A 22,056-nucleotide genomic window follows, 5' to 3' on the forward strand; every position below is an offset into this window, starting at 1 on the left:
GTGGGAGGGAGCAGTCAAAAAGCCTGGGATTGTGGAGGAGGTAGTATGGGAGAGCTGCATAGTTCCCCAAATAGACTATGTATCCCCTTGCTCTGGCCAGTCTCAGGAACATGAGGGTTAGAGGGCCACTCTCCGAGAAGCTGCTTAGGGGAGCTCTGGAACCCTTTCTTGCCTGGGCTGGGGTCACCCTGTCCATACTTGGGGCTTTGTCAGAGAAAAACAGCTGTAGAAATTCCTATCCTGGAAATGGGTCTGGATCCAATTCATTTAAGAAAGTCCTTCTCCCCTGCTCAAGGACTGTGTGTTTGTGTGTGTGTTTATCTTCATTTTGTGCCATGTTGCTTCCTTTTCCACCTAGAGACCTTGGAATGACTTCCCTCCCAGAGAGGAAGTGGTGGCTGCATCTTGATATCTCTCTGACTCAGCTAGGGGTAGCTCATGTCTGGTCAGGGACTCTGGGAGTGGGAGGCCCCCATACCTTTGTGCTCAGATGGGAAGTATGGTCAAAAGGGTCTTGAAGGTCAGTTGGGTTATCCAGCAAGCACTGATGGCCATGCTACCCCACACTTCTGCACTGCTACTCACAACCTGCAGCAGAAAGAAAGTAGCCTGAAGCAATTGGGCAAAAATTGATGTTTAACCCCTTTTTTGCTCCCATTCTGGAAGGGAGGAGGGAATTTGGAGTGGGCTAAAACTGTATTGAGAGGAGCTGTCCTTTTCCTTTCCTCAGGGTTTTCTTAGACATCTGCTTTAGTGATTCCTGAAGGCTTACAGTTTATGTTCATATATGCCAGAGCTTCAAGAAACTCTTCTTTCCAAACATCCATCTTTCCCTGGGGTCCCATTAGGGCTGTTTCAAATGTTACTAGACCCAGAAAAGATCAAAGCAAGAGAAGACCTTCAAGTTCTTGTCATCTGTACAGGAAAGATTAGAACCAGTGATTGAGAGAAACTTTCCCAGGACCTCACAGCTCCATGAAGGCAAAGCTGAGTCTTGACTCTGTCACTGTCCCTCCCCACTGCTCCACAGAATCATCAGTTCAAATGGTGCCGAGAGTATCAGAAAAGAACAAAGTCATGATCTTGGAAAAGGACTTCATTCAGTCTAAACTAATGTCATGAAATTTGCTTTAAAAAAATGAAAAAGCCAGTCCTGGTATTTCTTGTCAGTTGGGTATAGGTAAGACTTCTGTCTTCTTCTACATATATTATAATATAGGGGTCTAGAGCCACTCATTGAAACCAGATTAAATTAATGTAGAAATTTAAAGTTTTGCCAATTGTCTGTGAGAGAGAAGACAGAGTAACAGATACCTTATGGAGACTATATAATTTAATATTGATTGATGGAGAAATCTTATAAATTTTTAGGATACTGAAGTAGAGAATATTATATGATGAAAGCCTTGCTTTAACTATTTGCCAGAATTCAAGAGACAGGAATAGTAAAAACTATTCTATCCTGGAGGGCAAGAAACCTCTAGCCTTGTCCCTGCTACTGTTTGATAAGAATGCTTTGGGTCTCAGTTTCTCACTTGTTAAATAGAACTCTTAATGACTTAGAAGTAAATATTGGGTAAAATTTAACTAGTGGCTCATTATGAAAAAAATAGGGAGTGTATATCTAGCTACCATTTAATAATGTGGCTAGTCAAAAGGTCTTTGTTCCTTGGTCTTTCATTTGCAAATTGTTTGAAATTCAGATTGAACTTTTTATAATAGTGAGATTCTTTTTCAGGACATTTGACTATTATGACTTGATTGTAAGTGTCACACATAAATAAAGGTCTTTGGACATAAAACATCAAATAGGATTTTATAGAATAAAATATGTCTCTGTAGATAAAGAGTTAAAAACTGGGAGTTCACTTCTGATGGTAGATTTTCACTATATTTATTCATAGCTTCTGCCTACAATGCCAATTTTGTGCTCAGTTAGGCAATGTACCTAGGGTGGGAAGAACTCTGGTCTTAGAGTCACAAGTCTGAAGTTGAAAGCCTAGTTTTTACACTTCTCAGCTCTGAAACATTTGCCAATTGCCAAACATCTTTCATCCTCAGTATTCTCATCCATAAGACAGGGATGAAATTCCTTATAGTCATTATTAAGATCATTAAATTATTTACCAAAAATATAGAATATCTACACTGAGTTGGCACTAATCTAGGTGTTGGGGAGATAGCACTGAACAAAAACAAAGTCTCTACTCTCATAGATCTTACATTCTGGAGGGTGGTAGGTTTTACTAAACAATTATGCAAATTAATATAAATAGGCCCAGGATTGCTCTGTGTTAAGAAGAAAAAGAAAACCTGTTAATAGAGAAAGATAGCAGGTAGGATGATATATCCGCCAGAGCCTCCTGATTAAGAGACATTTAACCCTTTGAGTAGTATGAACGTTCATGTACATCCTCGTGCCTCCTGACCATCCAGAGTATGATCGATTTATTTTTAAAATGTAGCTTTGTGCAGTGGCAGTATCGTAGCCAAAGAGGTTTATCTGAGGCGCGATTATTGCTCATTGAAAAATGTGTAAGTCAACATTAAAAAAAGCAAATGTATGTTCTTCTTGTTTCCATAAATTGGTTATCAAACAAACATGATTTTAAGTTAATAAAACTATAACTGGAACTAATTTCATTTTTTTTTTCTTTTTTTTTTTTTTTTGCATTTTTCTGAAGCTGGAAACAGGGAGAGACAGTCAGACAGACTCCCGCATGCGCCCGACCGGGATCCACCCGGCATGCCCACCAGGGGCGATGCTCTGTCCACCAGGGGGCGATGCTCTGCCCATCCTGGGCGTCGCCATGTTGCGACCCTCCTGGGCGTCGCCATGTTGCGACCAGAGCCACTCTAGCGCCTGGGGCAGAGGCCACAGAGCCATCCCCAGCGCCCGGGCCATCTTTGCTCCAATGGAGCCTCGGCTGCGGGAGGGGAAGAGAGAGACAGAGAGGAAGGCGCGGCGGAGGGGTGGAGAAGCAAATGGGCGCTTCTCCTATGTGCCCTGGCCGGGAATCGAACCCGGGTCCTCCGCACGCTAGGCCAATGCTCTACCGCTGAGCCAACCGGCCAGGGCCTAATTTCATTTTTTGAAGAAAAAAAACAACGCACTCCCGGGGGTCAGCGAGCAAGAAAAAAATTCACTACTCAAAGGATTAAGCAGAGATGTGAAGAAAATGAAAAAAATGAGCTCTTATGTGGCTGTTTGGGAGAAGATGGTTCTAGGCATAAGAAACAGCCAGAGAGAGAAAGGGAGAGAAAGAGACAGAAAGAAGGATAGAGGGAGGGAACAACTAGTTTGTTTAAGGAACAGCAAAAAGACCAATTTCCTGAGGAAATTTAATCTGAGTGAGAAGTGCAGTTTCTGGAAAGCTTTGACCAGATAGGGACATAATCTGATTTAAGTTTTAACAGGAGAATAGATTATAGTGGGACAAAAGAAAAGAGCTATGAGGAAACTCTTAAATTGGCTAGGTTAGAGATGATGGTAGCTTGGACTAAGGTAGTGATAATTTATATGAAAAGGCTGTGTCTTTTATTTTATAACATCATTTATGTAAGATCTTTGTCTTTCTCTTTTTGACCATCCATGTAATTCTCAGAAGTCTAGGAGCGGGACTTGAATGAAAATAGTGGCTATATGCCTTCAAGGCTGTTTCGCATGTATGTCAATGATGAAATTATCTGCTTTTCAGACTCCTGGCCTCTGTTGGGGCTAATTGAGAGTTGGGTTTATATGGATTACAAATGAACCAATTCCTTGCTTTCTAGAATTCTGTAGAAGAACATTAAGTGTATTTTTAGTACTAGATGTGGCATACTTAACATATGTGATATTTGGAATGAATGACTTTTAGTACTATCTCTTCTATATGACAAAATCATTGTCAATAATAATTAGCCCTGATAATTAGTGTTTTGATTTTTTTAAAATTTTCAAATAACTAATACAGAAAAAGAGACTAAATGTTAATTAAAAAACTTGAATTCAATAACATAATATGACCTAACATGTGCACTTGCTGAACAAAAATAGTAAACCTTGCAGTTTGTATTTTTTCCACTGTTTTAGATTCTAAGCACAAATAAAAATTCCAATTTGTCACATAAATGAGATAATTGAAATAACTTATGTTCTGTTTCTTCTACTTTGCAATCACTTAGCTAGCACTGTTGACTTTCCACCAAATATTTAAATGCTGTATTAAAGCACCAGAAGAATTTGAGACAAGAAATGCACCCAAAGCTACTTGAATGATGATACACCTTTATAAAGTTAAATGAAATGAATACATATAAAGTCTGTGTGATTTTGGTGGTGGTATTGGGGCAACTATATAACTGGAAGTTCTGTGAATTCAACTCCCATGAATAATACAATATTATTAAAAGATGAGTAATAAAAGGTGCTAATTTGAACTTTATATAGATTATTAAAACTCAGTAATAACAACAATTCCTTAGAACTTTGACCAACAAAATATTTTTTCAAGGCAGAGTATTTTATTGCTGACATTGTTTAAAATTGCTGTTGCATGATGATAATTTAAAAAAATACTTCGTTTTTATATTTTAAATATTCTCTAGAGACAGTACCCTCCTCCTTTATCTGCACAAAAGGTTGTCCACTCCTACTGTCCCACCTTTTGTATGCCAACGCTTTGGAGAATAACATAGAATCATGGACTAAATTCCATGCCAAATTTCATGTGACCTTCATAAAAGTCACAATATTTAAGTAGAAATCTCCATTTAGGCAAGATAGAATGGCTAACTGTTAGATTTACCAGTTAATTTGATTATGCTATGATTATTAACAGAGATCTATATTTACACTGGCTTAAAACACACAGGTCTTATTTTTTCACATAAAATAACTCAGGAAATAAGACTACCTGGGCCAGTATAGCAGCTTCAGGAAGTCTTCCAGGACTTTTCTGCTTCACTCTCCCTAGTATTTGGATTTCATTCTTGAAGTTGCTTCATGGTTTAAAATCGGTGTTGAAGTTCTAGAACATCTACTAACATATACGTTCTAGGCAACAGGAAAGGCAAAAAAAGAGAAAAAGGCCTTGACCCTACCTTTTAAAGAAGTCTTCCTGGAAGTCCTATTTAATAATACTTCCACTTATATCTCATTGATCAGAACTGAGTTACATTTAGGCTCCTAGCTGCAAGGAAACTTGAAAATGTACTCATGTAAACTGGTTGGCAGTATGCACAGCTGACAATTATAGGCAAGGTTTATGATACAAAGGAGGAAAGGGAGAATGGGCTATTTGGAGACAAACTGTAGTCATTATCACAGTTAGTATACATGTATATCTGTCAATGTAAAAAACAGAATCTCAAATGTTTTAATTCAACTTTGGACTATGAGCCACAACCTGATGAATGAGACCAATAGTGAAATTTGACCAATAGTTAAAATGCTTTCATCTATCTGGTAAAGGATCAATGAAGAGTTGATATAATCTAATACTTCTTTGCTTCTTCCAGTGACAGATTCTTCTTGTGAGAGCAAGTGGATGGTGATATCTTTTACAGAGTTGGGGAATGGAAAAGAAGGAACAGTGTTTAGGGAGGGGATGAAGAGAGGAGACGATAAGTACCATCTGAGCCATATTGAATTTGAGATGCTTGGACAGCCTCATATGAGAGCTATCCAATAGCCAGTTGGTGATCTATATTACAAACAGTTGGAGCTCAGTGAAAATTTGAGAGGCATTAGTGAGACTTGAAGCTCTCTCGGTGATCAACTACCAAGACCATTTTTAAGGTTTTAGTTACTGATTTTTTACAGAAAGGAGAGAGATTCTAGAGATAAAAGGATGGGGCAGGAAACATCAACTCCTAGTACTTGTTTCTCATAGACCTGATCAACTCTGTTGTGTACTTTCTGGAATTTCCAAGGCAACAGTATATAGTTTCAGGCTTTATTCTATACATTGTTTATGTTGCTTCTGGGCTACCTCCACTGTAATGTCCAACTGGATGACTGGTGATAATTTAGCCTCACTTCTTATATCAGGATCAGCAAACTATGGCCTACCGGTCAAATCTAGCCTACAAACTAGCAAAACACAAATTTTTTTGCATTTTTAAATGGTTGGGAAATTTTGATAGAATAATATTTTGTGACAGACATGCATGAAATTATATGAAAATTTATAAGAAATTCAAATTTCATTGCCTATAAGTAAAGTTTTACTGGAACACAGCCACACCTATTCTGCCTTCATGATACAGACAAAAGTGAATTGTGTGACAGAGACCATATGGCATACAAAGCCTAAAATATTTACTAATTGGACCTTTGCAGAAAAGGGTTGCAGACTCCTGATTCAGAGCTATAGGGTTACAATGGGAGTGTCTCAAGGGGAGGTGCTGAACAGAGGTTGAACAGGAATTTGGATCTCCCACCTTTGATTTATCCAGAACACCTGAGTTGTTTCTCTATGTGTTGGGTTGTTGCTTAAGATTTTGGAAAAGGATTTTCGCTTGAGTTGCTTTCTCCTTACTTCCTACACAAAAATGTTTGAATATCACCCATTTTATAGATTATAAAAACCGAGTCTCAGAGAGGGAGGGTGCTTAACGCAAGACCACACAGCTACTCAGTAACTGGGAAAAGAAGCCACAAATTTCATTCCTAGTTAGGTGTGCTTTCTATAACATTCATGAGGAATGAATGTGTGGAAAGGGAAGGAAGCATACCTGTTTTGTTCCAGTTATAGGAAATGTTATCTCAACCAATCTTCACATTATTCTCTACAAAATAGGTTTTAAAGTCAACATTTGTTGGTTTATAAATTCATGCAACAAATATTCACTGAGAACCTGTTTTGGGTCAGGTAGTCTTCTTGCAATTGGGGATGCAGTAGAGAATGAAAGATAAATGTTCTTGCCCTCCAAGAGTTCATTGTCTAGTCCAGCTTGGAAACAAAAACAAAGAGTTTAAATATCTTGCTCAGGGTTAAACAAAGGGCAGGCAGCATTGTATTTTCAATCCAGATTTATGTGATTACAAATGCCACACTCCACAACACAACCATCTCTCTCTCTATCCACCCACTATTCACTCATCAGTCTATTAACCCATCTACACACCCTTCCATCCATCCACCCATTCATCCATCCATCCATCCATCCATCCATCCATCCATCCACTCACAAATCCATCCATCCATTTATCTAATGTATTATTTGATTAGTCATAAACTATTAGGTGCTAGCTGACTATACAGCAGCCAGAGTCGCATAGCTTTTATTATTCTGCCTTGTTATCAGCAACATAATGTAATGGTTATAAACACAGACCATGGAACTACAGTGTGTCCATAAAGTCATGGTGCACTTTTGACAGATCACAGGAAAGCAACAAAAGACGATAGAAATGTGAAATCTGCACCAAATAAAAGGAAAACCCTCCCAGTTTCTGTAGGATGATATGGCAGCATGTGCGCATGTGCAGGTGATGACATAACACCGTGTATACAGTGGAGCAGCCCATGGCCATGCCAGTCGAGATGTGGATGGTACAGAGGAAAGTTCAGTGTGTTCTGTGGCTCGCTAAATTCGAATCCATGACTAAAGTGCAACGTAAATATTGGCGTGTTTATAATGAAGCACCACCACATAGGAATAACATTACTTGGTGGGATAAGCAGTTGAAGGAAACCAGCAGTTTGGTGGAGAAACCCCGTTCTGGTAGGCCATCGGTCAGTGACAAGTCTGTAGAGGCTATATGGGATAGCTATCTAAGGAGCCCTAAAAAATCTGTGCATGAGCCCACATCGAACTTCACTGAATAGGTATAAAGTGGGGAGAGTTTTCCTTTTATTTGGTGCAGATTTTACATTTCTATCATCTTTTGTTGCTTTCCCGTGACCTGTCAGAAGTGCACCATGACTTTACGGACACACTGTATATTCCCTGCATTCAAATACTTGCTCTAACATCTTATTGTCTGTGTGGTCTTGGGAAGTCCACTAACTCCTCAGGGTCCTCATCTTTAAAGTTGGGAAGATAGTAGTACATACCCATTTCATAGTGTTATACAGGTTAGATGAGTGAATACCTGTAAAGTACCCTGAGCAATGCCTGACATAGAGTAAAATCTATGTAAATTCTTGTTATTATTTTTATATTTTCTTCAGAGCCAGAGCCCATGCCAGCTGGCTCAGAACTACTACTTAGTTTGTGATCCATCACTGAATCACCATGCTATGTTTCTTGAGGTCTTTTCTAACTAATTTGAAAAAGAAATTTGTTAGTACTTAATAACATTGCAATATGTTCTCTCCCCCATGTAACAGATGCTTGACAAAATTATTTATTTATCATGAATAAGTATGACATGCACATAGTACAAAATTCAAGGAGTAAGGAAGGGAATGTGGTAAAAATTAACTCTCCATAAATCTCCATCCTTCTTCTGGTCCTCAGTCAGACAATCCAGAGACAGTCACTGAAGTCAATTTCTCAGGTGTTTGTATAAAGATATTCTAAGCCTTTACAAGCAATTTCCTTATTTATACATGCATAAGCAGATATATTTTCTTTATTGTTTGTGAAAGAGACAGAGAAAGACAGAGAGAGGGACAGATAGTGACAGACAGGAAGGGAGAGAGATGAGAAACATCACTTCTTCATTGCGGAACCTTAGTTGTTCATTGACTGCTTTCTCATATGTGCCTTGACTGGGGGGCTACAGCAGAGTGAGTGACCCCTTGCTTAAGTCAGTGACCTTGGGCTTCAAGCCAGCAACCATGGGGTTTCAAACATGGGTCCTCTGCATTCCAGTCCAATGCTCAGTCCACTGCACCACCGTCTGGTCAGGCAAGAGTCCTTTTTCTTATGAGTGCCTCAGTTTGAGCTACCCCAGGAAGGGATAGAAGTGCTCACTTTCCCCTCCTATATTCTTGCATGCACCACCTGCAAGAGGAGGCTGTTTGGACTAGCCCTGTAAAGTCCCAGGTTCTCTGTCCATAGGATTAATTTCCATGGGGAGATGGGAGTGATTCTTAGAGCTTGGACGTTGAAAGTGAGAGTCATTTGGAAGCTATCATCAGGGACCTGGTTGAAGTGCTTAGCCCTCTCCTGTGGGATGGGACACCATCAGACCCAGTAAGAGACTCTCTTGATCTGTCTCCCTGAGACCAGTGGCTCCTCAGCTGAAAATACTCCTGCAGAGGGCACTCCCTACCCTATCCAACCTGAATCTGTGGCTCACCCCTCCTGGGTGAATTAGAGTTGGTGACTGGCCATGGCTGAATTATTTGGCTCTTAGTAGGTGTGCCTTTTTCCTCACTGAGTACCTGAGAGAGTGACACCCAAGTAGGGAACCCACTAGCCCTGTCATCCTAACCCTGGTTGCCCTGCCCTACCAGGCTCACAACCAGTGTAAGGTTCTGTGGAAGGAGGCCAGTCTCAGCCTACTCTACAGTCTTTTTTCATAGGGTGCTGCAGGAAGACCAGACAATTACAAGGGGAGGTGGAGAAGCTGATAGGTGGAGGGGACCTAAAGAATCCTGGATTCTTTTACAAAACTACCCTGAGCTCTACATGGGACAAAGTCAACCCTTGTACACAGATTGACCCTTCCCACAGACATCCAGGCATAATAGACACAACCATAAATAGTGAACAGAATGGTTGCTCTAAACAGGTAAGTCACAGCTTCTTACAAACAACATCTGATATCAATACATATCTGAACACTGCTCAACTGGACCCAGAAATAAAACAATCAGTGGTGGGCTTCAGACTACACCAGAGCTAGACCTAATGAGCCACATATGTGGCACAGACATAGAGGAGTCTAGTAGGCACCAGACCCTGCTGGGAACAACTCTGCCCCAGTAGAGAGGCCACTGCACAACATCTCAGACATGGTGATCAAGGTTGACCTTTAGAACCAATCAGCCTGAAGGGTAAACTCCACCCACAAAATGGCCTACAGCATTCATGAGTCACATACAATAGGATGATGCATATAATCTACAACAAACATTCTTAGAACAAGGAACTCAGGTGATCTGGATGTTCATGTCATCGAAACTAACAAGACAACTTTATCATCAAGACATGACAGCAACTTTGGGAGTTATAGCAGATCTACCTAATATATGGACAAAATGGGGAGACAAAGAAATATGCCCTACATGATAGAAAAAGAGAAAACCCTAGAAAAGAATTAAATGAAATAAAAGCAACCAAACTACCAGATGTAGCCTTTAAAACAATGGTTATAAGGATGCTCAAGAACATTAGGGGAAGAATGGATGATTTCAGTGAGAACTTAAATAAAGAGATAGTAAGCATTGAAAAGTACATAGAAACTATAAAAAAGACCAGTCAGACATACAATACCTGAAATGAAGAAAACACTAGAAGAAATCAATAGGAGGCTAGATGAAGAATATCATATCAGTGACTTAGAGGACAAGATAAGAGTAAGCACCCAATCAGAGTAGTGAAAATAAAAGAGAATTAAGAAAGCTAAAGAAAATTTAAGAGACCTTTGGGACAACATCAAATGAAACAACATATGCATTATAGGGTTACCTAAAAGAGAAGAGATTAAACAAGAGTTAGAGAACCTGTTTGAATAAATAAAAGCTGAAAACTTATCTGACCTGGGGAAGGAAAATGTCATGCAAGTTCAGGAAGAAGAGTGTCCCAATCAAAATGAACCTAAAGAGACACACACCAAGACACATCATAATTAAAATGCCAAATGCCCTGGCCAGATAGCTCAGTTGGTTAGAACATTGTCCTAAAGTACAGAGGTTGCCAGTTCAATCCCTGTTCAAGTCACATAAAAGAACAGGTCGATGTTCCTTTCTCTCCCTCTCCCTCTCTCTCTCTCTCACTCTCCCTTTCCCATATATAATGCCAAAGATTAAAGACAAAAAAAGAACCTTAAAAGCTACAAAAGAAAAATCAATTAATTGCCTACAAAGGAGTCTCCATAAGGCTGTCAGCTGCTTTCTCAACTCAAACACTTCCGACCAGCAGGGATTGGCAGGAAATATTCAAAGTGATGAAAAGCAAGGGCAGAAAACAACACTATATCCAGCAAAAAGCTATCATTTAAAATAGAAGGCAAATAAAAACCTTCCCAAACAAACAAAAAATAGCTAAAAGAACTCATTACTACCAAAGCTGTGTTGTAAGAAAGGACCTGTTTTAAGAAAAGGGAAAAAAAAAGAAATTTAGAGGGATAGAGAATTATAGGTAGAAAGAATAAAATGGCAGGCCTGACCTGTGATGGAGCAGTGGATAAAACATCAACCAGAAACACTGAAGTTGTGGGTTTAAAATTCTGGGCTTGCCTGGTCAAGGTACATATGGGAATTGATGCTTCCCACACTTCCCTTTGTCCTTCTCTCTCTCTCTCTCTCTCTCTCTCTCTCTCTCTCTCTCTTTCTCTCTCTCTCTGTCCCGCCCTCCTCCCCCCACCTCTCTAAAAATGAATAAATGAAAAAAAAATTAAAATGGTAAAATATAAGCTCATATCAATAGTAACCTTAATGTATACAGATTAGATGTTCCAATCAAAAGACACAAGATAGCTGAATGAATAAGAAAACATAACCTGTATATATGCTGTCTACAAGAGACCCATATCAGAAAGAAAGATTCACACAGACTGAAAGAAGGGATGGAAAAAAAAATTCCAGCCAAATGAAAACAAAAAGAAAACTGCAGTAGCAAAAGAAAATTGTAGTAGCAATACTTGTATCTAACAAAATAGAGTTTAAAGTAAAGGCTATATAATAAGAGACAAGGAAGGACACTACATAATGATAAAGGGAGCAATCCAACAATAGAATAGAATCTTTGTAAACATTTGTGCACCCATTGTAGGAGCACCTAAATATGTAAAACAAATTATGGACATAAAGAGAGAGATCAACAGCAATATAGCAATAGTAGGGGATTTTAACACCCCACTGACATAAATGGATAGATAGATCTTCCAGACAGAAAATCAACAAGGAAACAGAAGCCTTAAATTACACACTAAATCAGCTGGATTTAATTGATATCTTCAGAGCATTTCACTCTAAAACAGCAGGATATACATTCTTTTCAAGTGCACATGAGACATTTTCTAGGATAGACCACATTTTAGGACACAAAACAAGACTCAATAAATTTAAGAACATTGAAATCATATCAAGCATCTTCTCTGACCACAGTAGTATGAAACCAGAAATCAAATGCAATAAAAAAAACCCTGAAAAACATTCAAACTTATGGAGGCTAAATACCATATTATTAAACAATGGATGAATTAAGCAACAAATCAAAAATTGCTTGAAAACAAATTAAAATTACATCAGCAAACCAAAATCTATGGGATACAGCAAAAGCTGGCCTGAGATGGAAGTTCATAGCATTAGAAGCCTACCTCAAGAAGCAAGAAAAGCCTGACCAGGCAGTGGTGCAGGGGATAGAGCATCAGACTGGGATGCAGAGGACCCAGGTTCAAGACCCCGGGGTCGCCAGCTTGAGCGTGGGCTCATCTGGTTTAAGCAAAGCTCACCAGCTTGGACCCAGGATCGCTGGCTCAAGCAAGGGGTTACTTGGTCTGCTGTAGCCTTATGGTCAAGGCACATATGAGAAAGCAATCAATGAGCAACTAAGGTGTCACAACGAGAAACTGATGATTGATGCTTCTCATCTCTCTCCTTTCCTGTCTGTCCCTATCTGTTCCTCTCTGACTCTCTCTGTCCTTGTAAAAAAAAATAAGCAAGAAAAATCTCAAATAAACAATCTAACCCAGCACCTAAAAGAGCCAGAAAAACAAAAACAAACGATGCAAAATTTTGCTAATATATCTCCTCAGGCAAGAGAAACAAAGGAAAAAGTAAACAAATAGGATTACATCAAACTAAAAATCTTTTGCACAGCACCATCAACAAAATGAAAAGGGAACCTACTGAAGAGAAGATAGAACGTATTTGCCAATGATACACTTGATAAAGGATTAATTTCCAAAATATATAAAGAACTTATACTACTCAACACCAGGGAGACAAACAACCCAATTAAAAAATGGGCAAAGGACCTGAATACACACTTCTGCAAAGTCATGCAGATGGCAAATAGACGTGAAAAAAAATGCTCAAAGTCATTAATCATCAGAGAAATGCAAATTAAAACCACAATGAGATATCACCTCACACCTGTCAGAGTGGCTACGATCAATAAATCCGCAAACAACAAGTGCTGATGAAGATGTGCCAGAACAAGCACTCATGCATCAAAGGAAGAAATGCAGACTTATGCAGCCACTGTGGACAACAGTATAGAGTTTCCTCAAAAAATAAAAAATGAAACTGCCTTTGATCTAGTGATCCTACTTTTGGAAATAAATCCTAAGAAACTCCATACTGTTTTCCACAGTGGCTCCACGAGTCTGCATTCCTACCAATAGTGCACAAGGGTTCCCTTCTCTCCACAGTCTCACCAGTACTTGTTGTTCATTGATTTATAGAATATAGCCATTTTAGAAGGTATGTGTTGATATGTTATTGTGATTTAAATTGATATCTATCTGATGATTAGTGACACTGAGCATTTTTTCATATGTCTTTTTGCCATGTATATATCTTTGTTGAAGAAATATCTATTCAAGTCCTGTGCCCAGTTTTTAATTTGGTTGTTTGTCTTCCTGGTGTTCAGTTGTATATGTTCTTTATAGATTTTGGTAAATTAACCCCTTATCAGGTGTATCATTGACAAATGCATTCTCACATTCAATGGGCTCACTTTTGATTTTGTTGATGGTATCTTTTGCTGTGCAAAAGCTTTTAAGTTTGACTTATCACCACTTGTTTAGTTTTTTCCTTGGTTTCTCTTGCCTGAGGAGATATATTGGCAAAATATTGCTATAATAAATGTCTCAAATTTTACTGCCTGTATTTTCTTCTAGGATTTTTATGGTTTCGATTCTTATATTTAAGTCTTTAATCCATTTTTTTTGCATGCTTCTCTCCAATTTTCACAGCAACATTTACTCAGATAATTGTATTTACCCCATTATATGTTCTTGCTTTCTTTGTCAAAATATTAATTGACCATGAAAATTTGAGTTTATATCTATGCCCTCTATTTTGTTCAGTCAATCTATATACCCGTTCTTGTGCAAATATCATGCTGTTTTGATTACTGTGGGCTTGTGGTTTGATATCAAGTAACATAATACCTTCAAACTTGTTTTTCTTTGTCAATACTGCTGAGGCTATTTGAAGTCTTTTGTGGTATCAAATAAATTTTTGGAATATTTCTTCTAGGTCTGTGAGATATGCCATTGATATTTTAATATGAATTTTCTTGATTCTGTAGATAGCTTTGGGAAGTATGGACATTTTAATGATGTTAATTCTTCTTATCCATGAACATGATATATGCTACTATTTATTTATATCTTCCTCAATTTCTTTCTTCAGTTTCCTATAATTTTCTGAGTGCAGATCTTTCACCTCCATGGTTAAATTTATTCCTAGGTACCTTATTTATTTATTTATTTATTTATTTATTTATTTATTTATTTATGTTGTTGCCATAGTAAACGGAATTGTCTTAATTTCTCATTTCAATAGTTAATTATTTTTGTGAAAAATGTTACTTTTTAAAATATTAACTTTGTATCCTGTTACTTTGCCAAATTCATTTATTAGAGCAGGTAGTTTTTTAGTGGAGTCCTTAGGGTTTTCTATATACAATATTATATCATATGTGAATAATGAATTTTATTTCTACCTTCCCAATTTGTACCTTTTGGTTTTTCTTCTTGTCTGATTGCTGTGGCTATTCCAGTACTGTGTTGAATAAGAGTAGTGATGGATATCTTGTTTTGTTCCTGATCTTTAAGGAAATACTTTTAGTTTTTTCCCATTGAATATGATGTTGGCTGTGGGTTTGTTATATATGACCTTTATTATGTTGAGGAATGATTTTTCTGTTTTCACTTTGGTGAGAGTTTTTACCATAAATTGGTGCTGGATTTTATCAAAAGCTTTTTCCACATCTATTGATATGATCATGTATTTTTTATCTTTCATTTTGTTAATGTGATGTATCGTATTTATTAATTTGCAAGTGTTGTACCTATCTTACACCCTCAGAATAAATCCCACTTGGTCATGGCATATGAACATTTTTTTTAAAGGAATTTTTTTAATTTTTATTTTATTTATTCATTTTAGAGAGGAGAGAGAGAGAGAGAGAGAGAGAGAGAGAGAGAGAGAGAGAGAGAAAGAGAGGAGGAGCTGGAAGCATCAACTCCCATATGTTCCCTGACCAGGCAAGCCCAGGGTTTCGAACCGGCGACCTCAGCATTTCCAGGTCGACACTTTATCCACTGCGCCACCACAGGCCAGGCGGCATATGAACATTTTAATGTATTGCTGGACCCAGTTTGCTAATATTTTGTTTAGGATTTCAGTATCTATCTTCATCAGGGCTATTGGATTTTAATTTTCTTTCTTGTAGTGTCGTTATCTGGTTTTGGAATTAGGATGATGCTGACCTTGTAAAAAGACCTTGGAAGTCTTCCCTTCTCTTGAAATTTTTGGAATTATTTTGAGAAAGATAAGTGCTAGTTCTCTGACTGTTTGATAAAACTCACCTATGAAGCCATCCGGTCCAGGGATTTGTTTGCTGAGAATTTTTTGATTACTGCTTTGATTTCATTAGTTATAATTGGTCTTTTCAGGTTTTCTGATTTTTCCAGATTCAATTTTGGAAGATTGTGTCTTTAGAAATTTATCCATTTTGCCCATGTTATCCAAATGGTCAGCAGATAGTTTCAAAATATTTTTTTTACAATCTTTTGTATTTTTGTGGTGCCAGTTGGTATTTCTTTTTTATTTATGATTTTATTTATTTGGGTCTCTCACTTTTTTTTTCTTGATAAGTCTGGTTAAAGCTTTATCAATCTTATTTATCTTTTCAAAGAACCAAATCTTAATTTCATTTATCTTTTATATTATTATTTTTTTAGCCTTTCTGTCTTTATTTTCGCTCTGACCTTTATTATTTCCTTCTTTCTACTTACTCTAGGGTTTGTTGTTCTTTTTCTAGTTCTTTTAGGTGTAAGGTTAGACTCTTCCTTGTGATGAGAACTTCTAGAATTTACTCTCAACAACTTTTTTTTTAAGTTTTCCCCTCTTTTATGTTTTAAGATTTTATTTATTCACTTTAGAGAAGAAGGGGAGAGAGAAAGAGAGAGGCGGAGGAGGAGCAGGAAGCATCAACTCCCATATGTGCCTTGACCAGGCAAGCCCAGGGTTTTGAATTGGCAACCTCAGCATTCTAGGTTGATGCTTTATCCACTGTGCCACCATAGGCCAGGCTGAAGTTAGATTGTTTATTTGAGATTTTTCTTGCTTCTTGAAGTAGTCCTGTAATGCTATGACATTCCCACTCAGGACTGTTTTTGTTTTGTTCCAAAGGTTTTGAGTTTCTCTGTTTTCAGCTTCATTTGTGTGGAGGTAACTTTTGATTTCTTTATTGATCTCATTTTTAACCCATTCATTGTTTAATACCATGCTATTTAGTTTCTATGTGTTTAAATGTTTTTCAATTTTGTTTTTATTACTGTAGTTGATTTCTGGTTTCATACCATTGTGGTCAGAGAAGATACTTGATATGATTTCAATCTTCTTGAATTTTTTAAGCACTTTAGAAGAATGCATATTCTGCTGCTTTGGGATGTAATGTTCTATTTAAGTATCAATGAAATCTATCCAATCCAGTGTGTCATTTAAGGTTGCTGTTGCCTTGTTGATTTCTTTTTGTCTGTAAGATCTATCCATTGAAGAAGAAGGGTCCCTACATGTCCCCTACTATATCTATATTGCTATCAATCTCTCCTTTAGTGTCCACCAAGATTTTCTTTATCTATTTAAGAGGTCTTATGTTGGGTATATATATATGTTTATAAGGGCTATATCATCTTGTTGGAGTTATCCCTTTAGTATTATGCAGTGACCTTCTTTGTATCTGGTTATGGCCTTTGTTTTGAAGCATATTTTGTCTGATATAAGTATCGCTACCCCAGCTTTTATTTCATTTACATATGCATGAACTATTTTTTTTCATCCCTTCACTATCAGTCTATGTGTATCTTTTTTTCTGAGGTTGGCCTCTTGTAGACAGCATATATATATATATATATATATATATATATATATATATATATATGTCATGATTTCTTATCTATTCAGCTACCCTATATCATTTTATTAGAGCATTTAATCTGTTTATATTAAATAATTATAATTTAATCTGTTTATATTGACTTGAAGGTTATTATTGATAGTATTTATTTATTGAAATTTTATTCTTTACAGTTATGTTTCTCTCTCCATATATATTTCTTCTGCTTATTATAGCAGGCTGTTTAACACTTCTTGCATGCAATACTGGTTTTTTGGTTAAAAAAATTTTTTTTTCTTTTCTTGGTCTGAGAATTTCTTTATTTCATCTTCAATTTTAAATTATAACCTTTCTTGGTAGTGTGATCTTGGTTGTAGGTCCTTGCTTTTCATCATTTGATATTTCATGGCAATTCCTTCTGACCTGAAGTGTTTCTGTTGAGAAATCAGCTGACAGACTTATGTAAGCTCCCTTGTAGGTAACTAACTGTATCTCTCTTGATGTTTTTAGTGTTCTCTACTTGTCTTTAACCTTTGTCATTTTAATTATGATGTGTATTGTTGTGGGCTTCTTTTGTTCATCTTGTTTGGAACTTTCTGTGTTTCCTGGACTTGTGTGTCTTTTGCCTTCATCAGGTTAGGAAGTTTTCAGTGATTATTTCTTCTAATAGGTTCCCAAATTCTTGCTCACTCTTCTCCTTTAAGTACCCCTATGGTGTGAATGTTGTTCAACTTGTCCCAGAGATCCCTTAGACTTTCCTTGTTTTTTATTTAATATATTTTTTAAAAAATTGATTTTAGAGAGAGGGGAAGAGTGGAGATATATATATATATATATATATATATATATATATATATATATATATATATATATATATATATATATTTGTTTTTCCATTTATTTATGCATTTATTGGTTAATTCCTATATGTGCCCTGACCAAGATCAAACTCACAACCTTGGCATATCAGGATGATACTTTATCCCACTGAGCTACTAGGCCAGGGCTTTCCTCATTTTTTTAAAAAAATTTCTTTTCCTTTTGATTCTCTGCCTCAGTGCTCACTGTTATCTTGTCTTCTAAGTCACTGATTCAGTCTTCTGCTTGATCTAACCTGCTGTTGATTCTTCTAGTGTATTCTTCATTTTAGATAGTGTACTCTTCATTTCTGACTGGTTATTTTTAATGATTTTTTTAATGCTTACTATCTCTTTGCTTAAGTTCTCACTAAAATCATCTATTCTTTCTCTAAAGTCCTTGAGCATCTTCATAACCATTGTTTTAAACTCTGCATCTGGTATATTGGTTGCTTCCATTTCAGTTAATTCTTTTTCTGAGTATTTCTCTCTCTCTCTCTCTCTCTCTCTCTCTTTCTCTCTGTCTCTCTCACTTGGTGCATATTTCTTTGTCTCCTCATTTTTATCTATGCATTAGGTAGATCTGCCATGACTCCCACACTTGGTATGCTGGCTTTATAATGAAGGTATCTTGTTGAGTGGCACAATCTTCCAGATCACCTGAGATCCTCACTTCAGGAATGTTTCTTTGGGGTTACGTGCACCCTACTATTATAGTTCTGTCTTGAATGTTATATACCTCTTCATGTTTGAGGTTAACTTCTGGCTGGCTAAGTATAAGGATAAACTGATTGCTGTGTATGAGTTGCTGTGCTATTGCTTCCCTTAGGAGGAGTTGTTCCCAGCAGGATCTGGTGCCTGCCAGGATCACTCTTAGGGTGTGTCACTTGTGTGGTTAGTTGAGTCAAGCTCTGGTGTGGTCTGAAGTGCATCACTAGTTGTGTTGTTTCTGGGTTCATATAGGTGAGGTTCAGGTGCAGAATAATTGTAAGTGTTGTCTGTAACTGCCCTCAGGGTACCTATCTGTAGATGCCATGCTATTCACTGTTTGTGCATGCATCTACTGGGTCTGATTGTGCATAGGAAGGGCCAATCATCATACTAGGGTTGGCTTCTTTCTGATTTGACCTGAGGGATGATTTATACAATGGTAAAAGTCTCCCTGAAGTCTGCCTCCACCTATTGGCTACTCCCCCCACACCTGCAAGATGTTGCCTGGTCTTCCTTCAGAACATTCCAAAGAAGTTGTAGAGTGATCCCAGGATGGCCTCAGCCCACAGACCCTTCCACAAGTTTTGAGCTTGGCATGGCAGGGCAACTAATGTATAGAGGACAAGGCTAGTGAGTCTCCTACATGGGTGCTGTGCAATTAAGCATTCAATTAGGGGAAAGTGGTCTTACTCCAGAGCCAAATCACTCAGTCTCTTCTAGTGTCTCTAACTCTAGCTCCCTCTGGAGGAGTGCACTGCAAGTTCAGGTTGAGTATAGCCAGCCATTTATTCCCTTTGCAGGAGCAAGCTCAAAAGAGTGGAGCCACCTATGCTCATAAGTACAAATGAAAAGAATATCCCATTGGGGTGGTGCCAGCTCAGCCTACAGGAAGGAGCCAAACACTTAGCCCTGGTCCCTAGTCAACAGCCTCTGAGAGAGATACACTCCCAATATCCCAGCTCTGAGCAGAATTCTCTTTCCCCTGCAGAACTGAGCTCAGCCAGGTGAGGCCACCAGAACTTAGGAGGGCTGATCCAAAAAGTTTCCCACTGGTTGTATTGCTAACAAGCCTTTAGGAGGGGGGCTGACACTTTTTTCCCTTCCTGGGATAGCACAAGCTAGCAGGGGAGGTTGTAGTGGCTTCCCTGTGATGTGTCTACTACCCAGCACCTGTCCATCTATTTCCTGGACAAAAGCCTCCCCAGGAGATGTGCTCTGAAAGTCCATTCTCTGCAGGACACTCTGATATCCCTGTGTGATTGAACTCATGATGTTGGGGTCACATGGAGTGGAAGGGTAGTAGTCACAGTTATTCAACTGTTGATAGGGGGTTTTGCCAGCTGTGTGTGCTCAAGGTGAGGAAGAATGTTCCTCTTTCCAAAGCTACATCAATTATTGTCTGAGTCTCTGCAAACAGATTCTTCAGACAAAGGTCACCCCAAAAGTTCCCACTGGGTGCAGCCAGCAGACTCCTTTGCAGGACCCAAACATGCCAGAACAGTGTCAGCAGTAGCTGTAGGACCTGACATTGCACTCCCCAGACTGTTGCTATAACAACAGAAGTATTCAACCCTGAGAAGACTCCCATCTTTCCCATAAAAACTGAATCTCCACTCATTTTTACCCCAGATGTTATGTGGGCTCCTCTTCCTGACTCTGTTATGATGGGTTGGGTATCAGTGCATGAAGTTGAGACGTCATGCTCCTTGTAGGAGGGATTTTTGCAGCCAAAATATCCCTCCAGCTTCTTAGCTACCACACACGGATGTGGGGGCCAGCCCGTTCTGTGTCTCCTCCCTTCTTACCTGTCTCTATGTGGCTTCTTTTGTAAGCTATTGGTTATAATATTTCAGTTAAGCCACCTTCTGTTAGTTATTTAGGTTGATTGCCCTATAATATAGCTGAAAATCCAGCATGGTGAAGGGAGCAGGTGACTGTTGCTCCACCTACTCTGTAGCCGTTTTGGAATCCTTGCCACTGTTTTAACTATGGGATGTGCCACTGCCTTAACTATCATCATGCCTTCCAGTTCCTCAATGACAAAGGTATATATATTCCATTCTCTGCTGACCCAAATGCATAAAGCCAGTGACCAGACATTGGGGACTATAGAAAGGTGACATGGATGCAGAAAATCTTAAAACCTCCACCATTGTTCATGTCAGCAGAAGCAGTAGGAATATGGCTTCTGCATCACCTCTTTCTAAATATTGTCCATTTGCATGTGGTTGCTTAAAATGACTCATGTCTAGAACACTTGGTAGAAATGAAAAATGTCCAGTTGTATGAGACATTACAGGTTGAGAAATTACAGGTTGTTGTGGTGGTGTTTGCTTGTTTGGTTTGGTTTATAGCTTTCAGCAGTAGAAGAAGGCATGCTAGAAGGAGTATGGCATGGATTCTGAGAAACCAATCTATAGTAGCCACCATAGGATTAATAAGAGCAGAACTACTTTTGAGAGAGATGATTTAGGCAGGAAAGTAGAGGCTGAATTGCGGAGAGAGAGCAGCACAGGAGACCAAGTAATGAAGGGTAATGGATCAGAGATGATAAGGAATTGAGTATAGGCAGCAGGGAGAGAGAGAAACGACAGATGAGAGAGATATTAAACAGGAAATAATCACAAGGCCTTAGAGATTGGTTAGCTACCATCAAGGTGAAGGAGAGGCAAAATATCTCCTTAGTTTTTTGGCTAGTTCTGTGTCCTTAGAGACAGTGAACTCAGGGGAAGGAGAAAGCTGACAAGGGTGGGAAAAGATTAGCTTAATTTTGGACTTCCTATGTGTGAAGTTCGTGTGAAATGTTCAGTAGACATTCAGAAGGCAGTGGGAGATTCATCTCTGGAGTTCAAGAGCAGAGAACTACCTGGGGGTCATCTGCAGAGTTGTAAGCTCCATGCAGGCAAGGGTCTGTTTTGTTCCCTAATGGTGTCCAGTAACTTAGTTGAAAGGACGAACATCAGTGTGTAATGTAGGTGGTAGTCCAAGTCTTGGGCATGCATAGGCCCATCATTCAGTGCACATGTGGAATGAGAAGAAAAGGGGACTGAAATTAGAAGAACCCTGAGAAACTACAGCCTTTGTGACTGGATTAAGAAGAACCTAGCCAGGAATTTAAAACAGTATAACCAGACAGGTCATGTGGTTGGTATTCCCAAGGCAAAAAGAGCATTTTAGGAAGGAGGAAGGCATCAATGGAGTCAAGATAAAAAGTTGGCCGTGTGAGTTAGCAACAAGTCAGTCATTTCTTTATATTCACAAGAAGTTCCAGTTTCCAATGGGATGATGGGGATAAAAGCCAGGTTGT

At 38.4% G+C, this 22,056-nt stretch overlaps 1 protein-coding gene and 1 non-coding gene across 3 annotated transcripts in view; both read left to right on the top strand.

Annotated features, from left to right (window-relative positions):
* The window catches only part of ARHGEF9 (Cdc42 guanine nucleotide exchange factor 9), a 285,865-nt gene that overhangs the window by 91,826 nt on the left and 171,983 nt on the right, over positions 1 to 22,056 (top strand). The window lies entirely within an intron of this gene.
* LOC136386565 (U4 spliceosomal RNA) lies at positions 2,464 to 2,597 on the top strand. The gene has a single exon (XR_010747936.1). It is a non-coding gene; the product is annotated as a U4 spliceosomal RNA (small nuclear RNA).

This window comes from Saccopteryx leptura, chromosome X (genome assembly GCF_036850995.1).
Source record: "Saccopteryx leptura isolate mSacLep1 chromosome X, mSacLep1_pri_phased_curated, whole genome shotgun sequence".
NCBI lineage: Eukaryota > Metazoa > Chordata > Mammalia > Chiroptera > Emballonuridae > Saccopteryx > Saccopteryx leptura.